The sequence below is a fragment of the Leucoraja erinacea genome, chromosome 40 (assembly GCF_028641065.1).
Source record: "Leucoraja erinacea ecotype New England chromosome 40, Leri_hhj_1, whole genome shotgun sequence".
Taxonomy (NCBI): Eukaryota; Metazoa; Chordata; class Chondrichthyes; order Rajiformes; family Rajidae; genus Leucoraja; species Leucoraja erinaceus.
This window is the reverse complement of record NC_073416.1, coordinates 3,889,216-3,897,733: the sequence shown is the minus strand read 5'-3', so window position 1 is coordinate 3,897,733 and position 8,518 is coordinate 3,889,216.

The following is an 8,518-nucleotide window of genomic DNA, read 5'->3' as shown; positions in this document are numbered from 1 at the left end:
AGTGAGTGGGGGGGGAGAATGAGAGAGTGAGGGGGAGGGTGTGAGTGAAGGGGGAGAGTGAGGGGGAGAGTGAATGAGTGAGGGGGAGAGTGAATGAGGGGGGGAGGAGAATGGATGAGTGAGGGGGGAGAGTGAGAGGGGGGGGAGAATGAGGGGGGTGTGAGTGAAGGGGGGAGAGTGAATGAGGGAGAGAGTGAATGAGGGGGAGGAGAATGGATGAGTGAGGGTGTGAGTGAAGGGGGAGAGTGAATGAGTGAGGGGAGAGTGGGGGGGGGATGGGGGAGGTAGTGAGTGAAGGGGAGAGCGAGTGGGAGAGAGGGTATGAGGGAGGGGGAGACTGAGGGAGCGAGTGAGAAGATATTGAGAGGGAGTGAGAGGAGAGAGAGAGAGAGAGAGACAGTGAGTGAGGGGTTGAGGGGAGGGGGAGGTAGTGGGGTGCGTGATGGGAAAGGGGGTGAGGCGCTGGCGGGGGGGGGGGGAGTTTGCTGGCGGCGGGAAGTCCGTGTGTGTCAGTCGGTGTTTGTGGGACAGCCCCCCCCCCCCCCCTCCTCCCCCGGCCCGTGTGTCGGCCACCTCGCTTCCGTTTGTGCAAAATTAGCATTTTTTTATGATCTGTCCAAACTTTTCCCTCAGCCTGGTGAGCAAACCAGCCACCCCCCCCCCAGCCCCAGCCCCCAGCTGCGGAGAGACCCCATCCCCACCCACTCTGCCAACTCCCCCCTTCCTCTCCCCATCCCCCCCCCCCATCCACTCCCTCTATTCCCCTCCCCCCCCCATCCCCTCCCTCTATTCCCCTCCCCCCCCCCAATCCCCCCCCCCCTCTCCCCCCCCCATCCCCCTCCCTCTATTCCCCCCCCCCCCTCCCTCTATTCCCCCCCTCTATCCCCCCCCCCTCCCTCCCCCCCCCCCTCCCTCTATCCCCCCCCCCATCCCCTCCCTCTATTCCCCCCTCTATTTCCCCCCATCCCCTCCCTCTATTCCCCCCCCCCCCAATCCCCTCCCTCTATTCCCTCCCCCCCCCCATCCCTCCCTCTATTTCCCCCCCCTCCCTCTATTCCCCTCCCTCTATCCCCTCCCCCATCCCCCCCCCCCCCCTCTATTCCCCCCATCCCCTCCCTCTATTCCCATCCCCCCCCATCCCCTCCCTCTATCCCCCATCCACTCCCTCTATCCCCCCATCCCCTCCCTATATTCCCCCCATCCCCTCCCTCTATTTCCCTCACTCCTTCGTCCAGCCCCCCCCCCCTTCTTCCCCCCCCCTTCTCTCCCCCTCACCTCCCTCCTCCCCCCCCCCACCACCTCTTCGCTCCCCCCACCACCCTCCCCCCCACCCTCACCTCCCCCCCCCCCCCTCATCTCCACCCCTCATCCCCCCCCCCCCCCCCTCCCCCCCCCTCCACCCCCCCATCCCCACCCTCCCCCTCATCTCCCCTCCCCTCATCTCCCCCCCCCCTCATCTCCCCCCCCCCCCCCCCTTTCCCCAGCCCATCACCCTCCATCTACACCACACCTCTTCCACCCCCACCCCACCTCCTTCCACCACCCCCCCCCCCCCCCCCAACCCATATCTCTGTGTCTCCCTCTCCCCTGACTCTGTTTGAAGAAGGGTCTCGACCCGAAACGTCGCCCATTCCTTCTCTCCAGAGACGCTGCCTGTCCCGCTGAGTTACTCCGGCACTTTGTGTCTTATCTTCGGAGCAAACGAGGCGCCTGCAGTTTCTTCCTACACCCTCGGTGCAAAGCTGTGTGTAACACCAAGCAGCTCCCCCATCCCGCTAAAACCCCAGTGCCCCGTGTCCCGGGATACTTCCTCGCTGTGTTTGCAAAGTTGTGGGTGGACCCCAAGTGCTGTTGCCCTTTGCTGGGGAGCTGCTGTGTTGCCCTTCCCTTGTCTTGCTGCACTGATCAGTCAGCTCCCCTGGGGTGCTTTTAAACGCACCAGATGCTAAATGATGGCTCATTTTCCCCAATTGCTTGTAATGGCTCTCGAACACGCCTGTTTCCACACAGAATTCCCACTAACTCCAGATCCCAGCGGAGGGAGGTGCTTGTAATTAACTCTGCAGTGGGCAATGAAGCATAGAGAAGGTGTTGGGAGCCAGAGAGAGAGAGAAGGGGAGGAGGTAGGAGGGGGTCACCACTGCAAGTTGTGGCTGTGAGGGGGCCCCTTTTTTTGGGCAGCCGTCTTCGGAGCCCTGGCAGAGTGGGCAGGGGCGTGGGGCAGGGGCCACGGGGGCCCCCGCTTGCTCTGTGCTCAGCATGTGAAGATGTTAAAACGTGCCTGGAAAAGAGACTTGAGTGCCAAGTGGTGACATGACTTTTGCGAAAGTAATGCAAGCGCCTGTGTTCAGCCTCGGCCAAGCCCACCAGATGTTGTGTGATTTCCTCAGCGTTTACACTCGTTCCCCAGGGCAAGTCTAATGTGTGCGGCTGGTCTGACGTAATGCCGCAGGATTTCCACTCCCCTCTGCCAGGGAAGGCTAGCGGCAGTTTGCTTTAGGAAACGCTACGTCTCAGTTTAGCCCATTGTCACGTGGACCGACCGAGGTTCAGTGGGGGAAAAAAAGCTTTGAGTTTAGTTTCGAGCTGCAGCACGGAAACAAGGCCCTTCGGCCCACCGAGTCTGTGCCGACCAGCGATCCCCGCACACTGTCATGAACACTCTCTCACACGCACACTCTCTCCCACACTCGCTCTCTCTCTCTCGCACACTCTCACTCTCGCACACTCACTCTCTCTCTCTCGCACACTCACTCTCTCTCTCGCACACTCACTCTCTCTCTCGCACACTCACTCTCTCTCTCGCACACTCACTCTCTCGCACACTCTCTCTCGCACTCTCTCACACACACTCACTCTCTCTCTCGCACACTCTCTCGCACTCTCTCTCGCACACTCACTCTCTCTCGCACACACTCACACACAGAGAGAGAGAGAGATGCACACACATGCACAAACGCGCACACACACCCACACACACGCACAGACACAGAGAGACACAGAGACACTCTCTTTTACCAAGCCAATTAACCTACACACCTGTATGTCTTTGGAGTGTGGGAGGAAACCGGAGCACCCGGAGAAAACCCACGCAAATTTCCGCACAGACAGCACCCGTAGTCGGGATGGAACCCGGGTCTCTGCCGCTGTGAGGCAGCAACTCTACCCATCCACCACTCTGCTGCTCCATGTTATGTCCATAAGTGACAGGAGCAGAAGTATGCACAGTTGCTGCCTCACAGCGCCAGAGACCCGGGTTCCATCCCGACTACAGGTGCCTGTCTATACGGAGTTTGCACGTTCTCCCCGTGACCCGCGTGGGTTTCCTCCTGGATCTCGGGTTTCCTCCCACACTCCAAAGACGTGCGGGTTTGTAGGCCAATTGCCCTGGTATAAATGTAAATTGAACCTAGCGTGTAGGAGCGTGCGGGGATCGTTGGTGTGTGCAGACTCAATGCCTGTTTGCACACTGTATCTATAAACTAGACTGTGCCTGGCCCTTGTAGGACGTGCACAGGAAGAGTAGAGGAAGAGGATGTAATTGGGCCAAAGCCTGGACAATCTCTCTCTCTCTGTCAACAGCCCCACATTTTAGCTTTGGCTTTGGCACTGAGCAGCAGTCTCAGCAAGGCCGCTCGTCTGTCACGACTGTTGGCAGCGGCTGCGCCCGCAGTCTCTCGTCCGCTTCCTGCAGCCGCGCAGCTCAGCTGCTGCAGGGGAGCAAGGCGCGGAGCTCAGGGCGTGTTGGCAGATCGTGGCATAGATGTGCGTGCTGGCAGCCAGAGGCACCAAGCACCACGGCCCATCATGCAAACATGTGTGGTCGCAAGATCAGAGGTGTGTAACACTGGGGTACAGTACCGGTGGGGACGGGTCTGTCGCTGTACAACACTGTAGTTTAATTTGGTTTTCTATGCATTGTGGCCATTTGTTGGTGTTGTCAGTTTTGTCGTGGTTTTGTGTTGTGGCTGTTCTGGCTTCCAGGTTTCAGTACAGAAATGCCGCACTTGTGTGACGAGCTTGTCTTAGTTTAGAGATACAGCGTGGAAACAGGCCCACCGAGTCTGCGCCGACCAGCGATCCCCGTACACCAACACTCTCCTACACACACTATCAACCATGTTACATTTACACGCCAACCCAATTAGCCTCCAAACCCTGCACGTCTTTGGAGCGTGGGAGGAAACCGGAGCACCCGGAGAAAACCCACGGGGAGAACGTGCAAACTCCGTACAGACAGCGCCCGTAGTCCGGATCGAACCCGGGTCTCTAGCGCTGTAAGGCAGCAACTCTACCGCTGTGCCACCATGCCACCCTATCTTGTGAACTTTTCAGCTTTCCATCCGTTTGCCTTCTTGACGTTTGGCCCAACTGAGAGAATGGAGCGGCTGGGCTTGTACACTCTGGGGTTTAGAAGGATGAGAGGGATCTCATTGAGGGAATCTCGTTGCACTGACGTGCAATGACAATAAAAGATATTATTATTATTATTATATAAGATTGTTAAGGGTTTGGACACGGTAGAGGCAGGAAACATGTTCCCGATGTTGGGGGAGTCCAGAACCAGGGGCCACACACACAGTTTAAGAATAAGGGGGTAAGCCATTTAGAACGGAGACGAGGAAACACTTTTTCTCACAGAGAGTGGTGAATCTGTGGAATTCTCTGCCTCAGAGGGCGGTGGAGGCAGGTTCTCTGGATACTTTCAAGAGAGAGCTAGATAGGGCTCTTAAAGATAGCGGAGTCAGGGGATATGGGGAGAAGGCAGGAACGGGGTACCGATTGGGGATGATAAGCCATGATCACATTGAATGGCGGTGCTGGCTCGAAGGGCCGAATGGCCTACTCCTGCACCTGTTGTCTATTGTGACTGTGTGGTATGTTGTAGCTGGGAACTACAGCAAGTGGGGATGGGTGTGTGTGTGTGACACTGGGGTACAGTACCGGTGGGGATGGGTCTGTGTGTAGAACACTGGCTTGCAGTGATTCAGAAGATTACGATGTACAGGATTCACAATGACTTGGTCGTATGGATTCAGAACTGGTCTATTCATAGAAGCCAGAGGTCTGTGCCCAGTGGAGCTCCGCGGGGATCTGTGCTGGGACCTCTGCTGTGTGTGATGTATATAAATGACCCAGACGTAACTGTAGACGGCCCGGTGAGTCAGTTTGCTGACGACAGCAAATTCTGAGGAGTCGCAGACAGTGAGGCAGGCAGTCAGAAGATACAGCGAGATAGCGATCGGCTGGAGAAATAATGGGCGGAGAAAAGGCAGATGGAGTTTAACCTGAGCCAGTGTGAGGTGTTGCACTTGGAGGGGGGGGGGGGGTTTTTTAAATGTAAGGAGAGGGGATACAGTTAACAGCAAGACTCCCAACAGCATTGCTGTGCCGGGGGATCTTGGAGACCCAAGTTCATAGCTCACTCAAGGTGACAGCGCAAGTGGATAGGGCGGTAAAGAAGGACTTCATTGGTAGGAATTCATGGTGTAACTCTGTCAGGCCACATTTGGAGTCTTGCGTGCAGTTCTGGTCGCCCCCATTACAGGATGTGGAGGCTCTGGAGAGGGTGCAGAGGAGGTTTACCAGAAAGATGCCTGGATCAGAGGGTTTCAGCTACTGGGAGAGGTTGGGTAGACTTGGGATTGTTTTCCCGGGAATGCCGGAGGTACATAGGTAGGAAAGATGTCGAAGAATATACCATTCCAGGATGACTCGGTTCTATTGGGCGGTGTCTTATTTTTTAGTACTGTTGGGGACGGGTCTGTCGCTGTATAACACTGGGGTACAGTACCGGTGGGTGTGCGTGTGTGTGTGTGTGTGTGTATAACACTGGGGAGCAGGTTAGTTTTCTATGCATTGTGGCCATTTGTTGGTGTCAGTTTTGTCGTGGTTTTGTGCTGTGGCTGTTCTGGCTTCCAGGTTTCAGTACGGAAATGTCGCACTTGTGTGAAGAGCTTGTCTTAGTTTAGTTGAGAGACACGGCGTGGAAACAGGCCCTTCGGCCCACCGAGTCCTTGCCAGCCAGCGATCCCCGCACACCAACACTATCCTGCACGCACTAGGGCCAATTTTACTGCGTAATTTACAAAAGCGAATTAACCTACAAACCTGTGTGGGAGGAAACCCGAGCACCCGGAGAAAACCCACGTGGTCGCGGGGAGAACGTACAAACACTGTGTGGACAGCACCAGAGGTCAGGATCGAACCGGGGCCTCGGGTGCTGTGAGGCAGCGACCCGACCCGACCACTGACTGCCCCACCGTGCTGCAGCATTTAGTGTCAATGCTTCGATCAGGTCTCCCTGCAGTCTACGACGCTCGCTCACGAGCGTGAGGGGAGGTGGAGGGTGGAATGCAGGAGAGACAAGGTCCTGGTTGGAATCCTGGCCCCGTCTGAGCAAAGGCAGGAAATCGTCCTGGATGTTGTAGGCTGCGTGCAGAAGAGGTGGGGGGGGGGGGGGGGGGTGGGGGGGGGGGGGGGGGAGGGGAATAGCCCGAGGGGGCGAAGGATTCTGGCTAAAACCCACCACCCGATTCGACTTGAGAACAGAAGACAAAATGATTGTAACATAAACACAGTTGATGCTGAGAAAGCTTCGCACAGTGCTCCTGAAAGTAAACAATGTGAATTGTACTGGATATATTTTTTTAGTTTAGAGAAACAAACCCTTCGGCCCCACCGAGTCCGTGCCGACCAGCGATCCCCGTTCACACACTAGATTAGTTTGGAGATACAGCGCGGGCGGAAACAGGCCCTTCGGCCCACCGAGTCCGTGCCGACCAGCGATCCCCGCACACACACTAGTTTACTTTAGAGATACAGCGCGGGCGGAAACAGGCCCTTTGGCCCACCGAGTCCGCGCCGACCAGCGAGCCCCGCACACTTGCACTATCCCCACACACACACACACACACACACACACACACACACACACACACACACACACACACACACACACACACACACACACACCACACACACACACACACACACACCACACACACACCCACCAGGGGCAAGTTACACTTGCATCGAGCCAATTAAGGAGGAAAACTCACGGGGAAAACGTACAAAATGCGTACAGACAGCACCGTTAGTCAGGATTGAACCCGGGTCCCTGGCACTGTGAGGCAGCAACTCTACCGCTGCACCACTGTGCCGTCCTTATTGGATTGTAGCTCCCACAATGTTTTCTCCCGAGCTGTGAGGATGCAAGTCAAATGTCATTCTTCAGCAGCCCCATCCCCAGTTGTTTTCGACGGAATGGCTGCCACACACTGGAGTTTAGAAGGATGAGAGGGAATCCTTATTGAAACATACAAGATTGTTAAGGGATTGAACACGCTAGAGGCAGGAAACATGTTCCCTATGTTGGTGGAGTCCAGAACCAGGGGCCACACACACACACACACACACACACACACACACACACAACACACACACACACACACACACACACACACACACACACACACACACACACACACACACACACACACACACACACACACACACACACACAGTTTACGAATAAGGGGGTAGGCCATTTAGAACGGAGATGAGAAAAAGCTTTTTCACCCAGAGAGTTGTGAATCTGTGGAATTCTCTGCCTCAGAGGACGGTGGAGGCCGATTCACTGGATACTTTCAAGAGAGAGCGAGATAGGGCTCTTAAAGATAGCGGAGTCAGGGGATATGGGGGGAAGGCAGGAACGGGGTACTGATTGGGGATGATCAGCCATGATCATATTGAATGGCGGTGCTGACTCGAAGGGCTGAATGGCCTACTCCTGCACCTATTGTCCATTGTTTGTTGGCACGGAAGCACTAACTAGCTAAATTGTCATCATGTGCTGTGGGGAGAAGAATGTTTCTGAAAATCCCCACTGGGATTTGAAAATGGCGCCATTGTAGTGACTCTGAACACTGTCTGAGATGCTTATCTAAGATGTGTCAACGTGCTTCTGTATAGCGTGGAAAGGAACTGCAGGTGCTGGTTTACACCGAAGATAGGCACAGAGTGCTGGAGTAACTCAGCGGGACAGGCAGCATCTGTGGAGAGAAGGAATGGGTGACGTTTCGGATCGAGGGGGTCTGAGGAAGGGTCTCGACCCGAAACGTCACCCATTCCTCTCCAAAGATGCTGCCTGTCCCGCTGAGTTTCTCCAGCCCTTTATGTCTTATCTTCTGCTTGCGTATGGTGGTAGACACAAAATGCTGGAGTAACTCAGTGGGACAGGCAGCATCTCTGGAGAGAAGGGGTGGGCAAGGTTTCGGGTCGAGACCCTTCTGCACACATGCATGACTTAATCTCGCTGTACCTCGATACATGTGACAAGCATAGTACCATTGATCAATGCTGGGGAGGGTTAATGATGGTGGGGTGGGGGGGGGGGCAGGTAATTGAGCAGCAGATTTTACAAGCCCAGACAGGGAGGGGGAGGTGTGGGCGGGGGGGGGGGGACTGTGGATCAAAGGTTTCACGAGCAGGTTGCCGGAGCCCAGACAGGGAACAA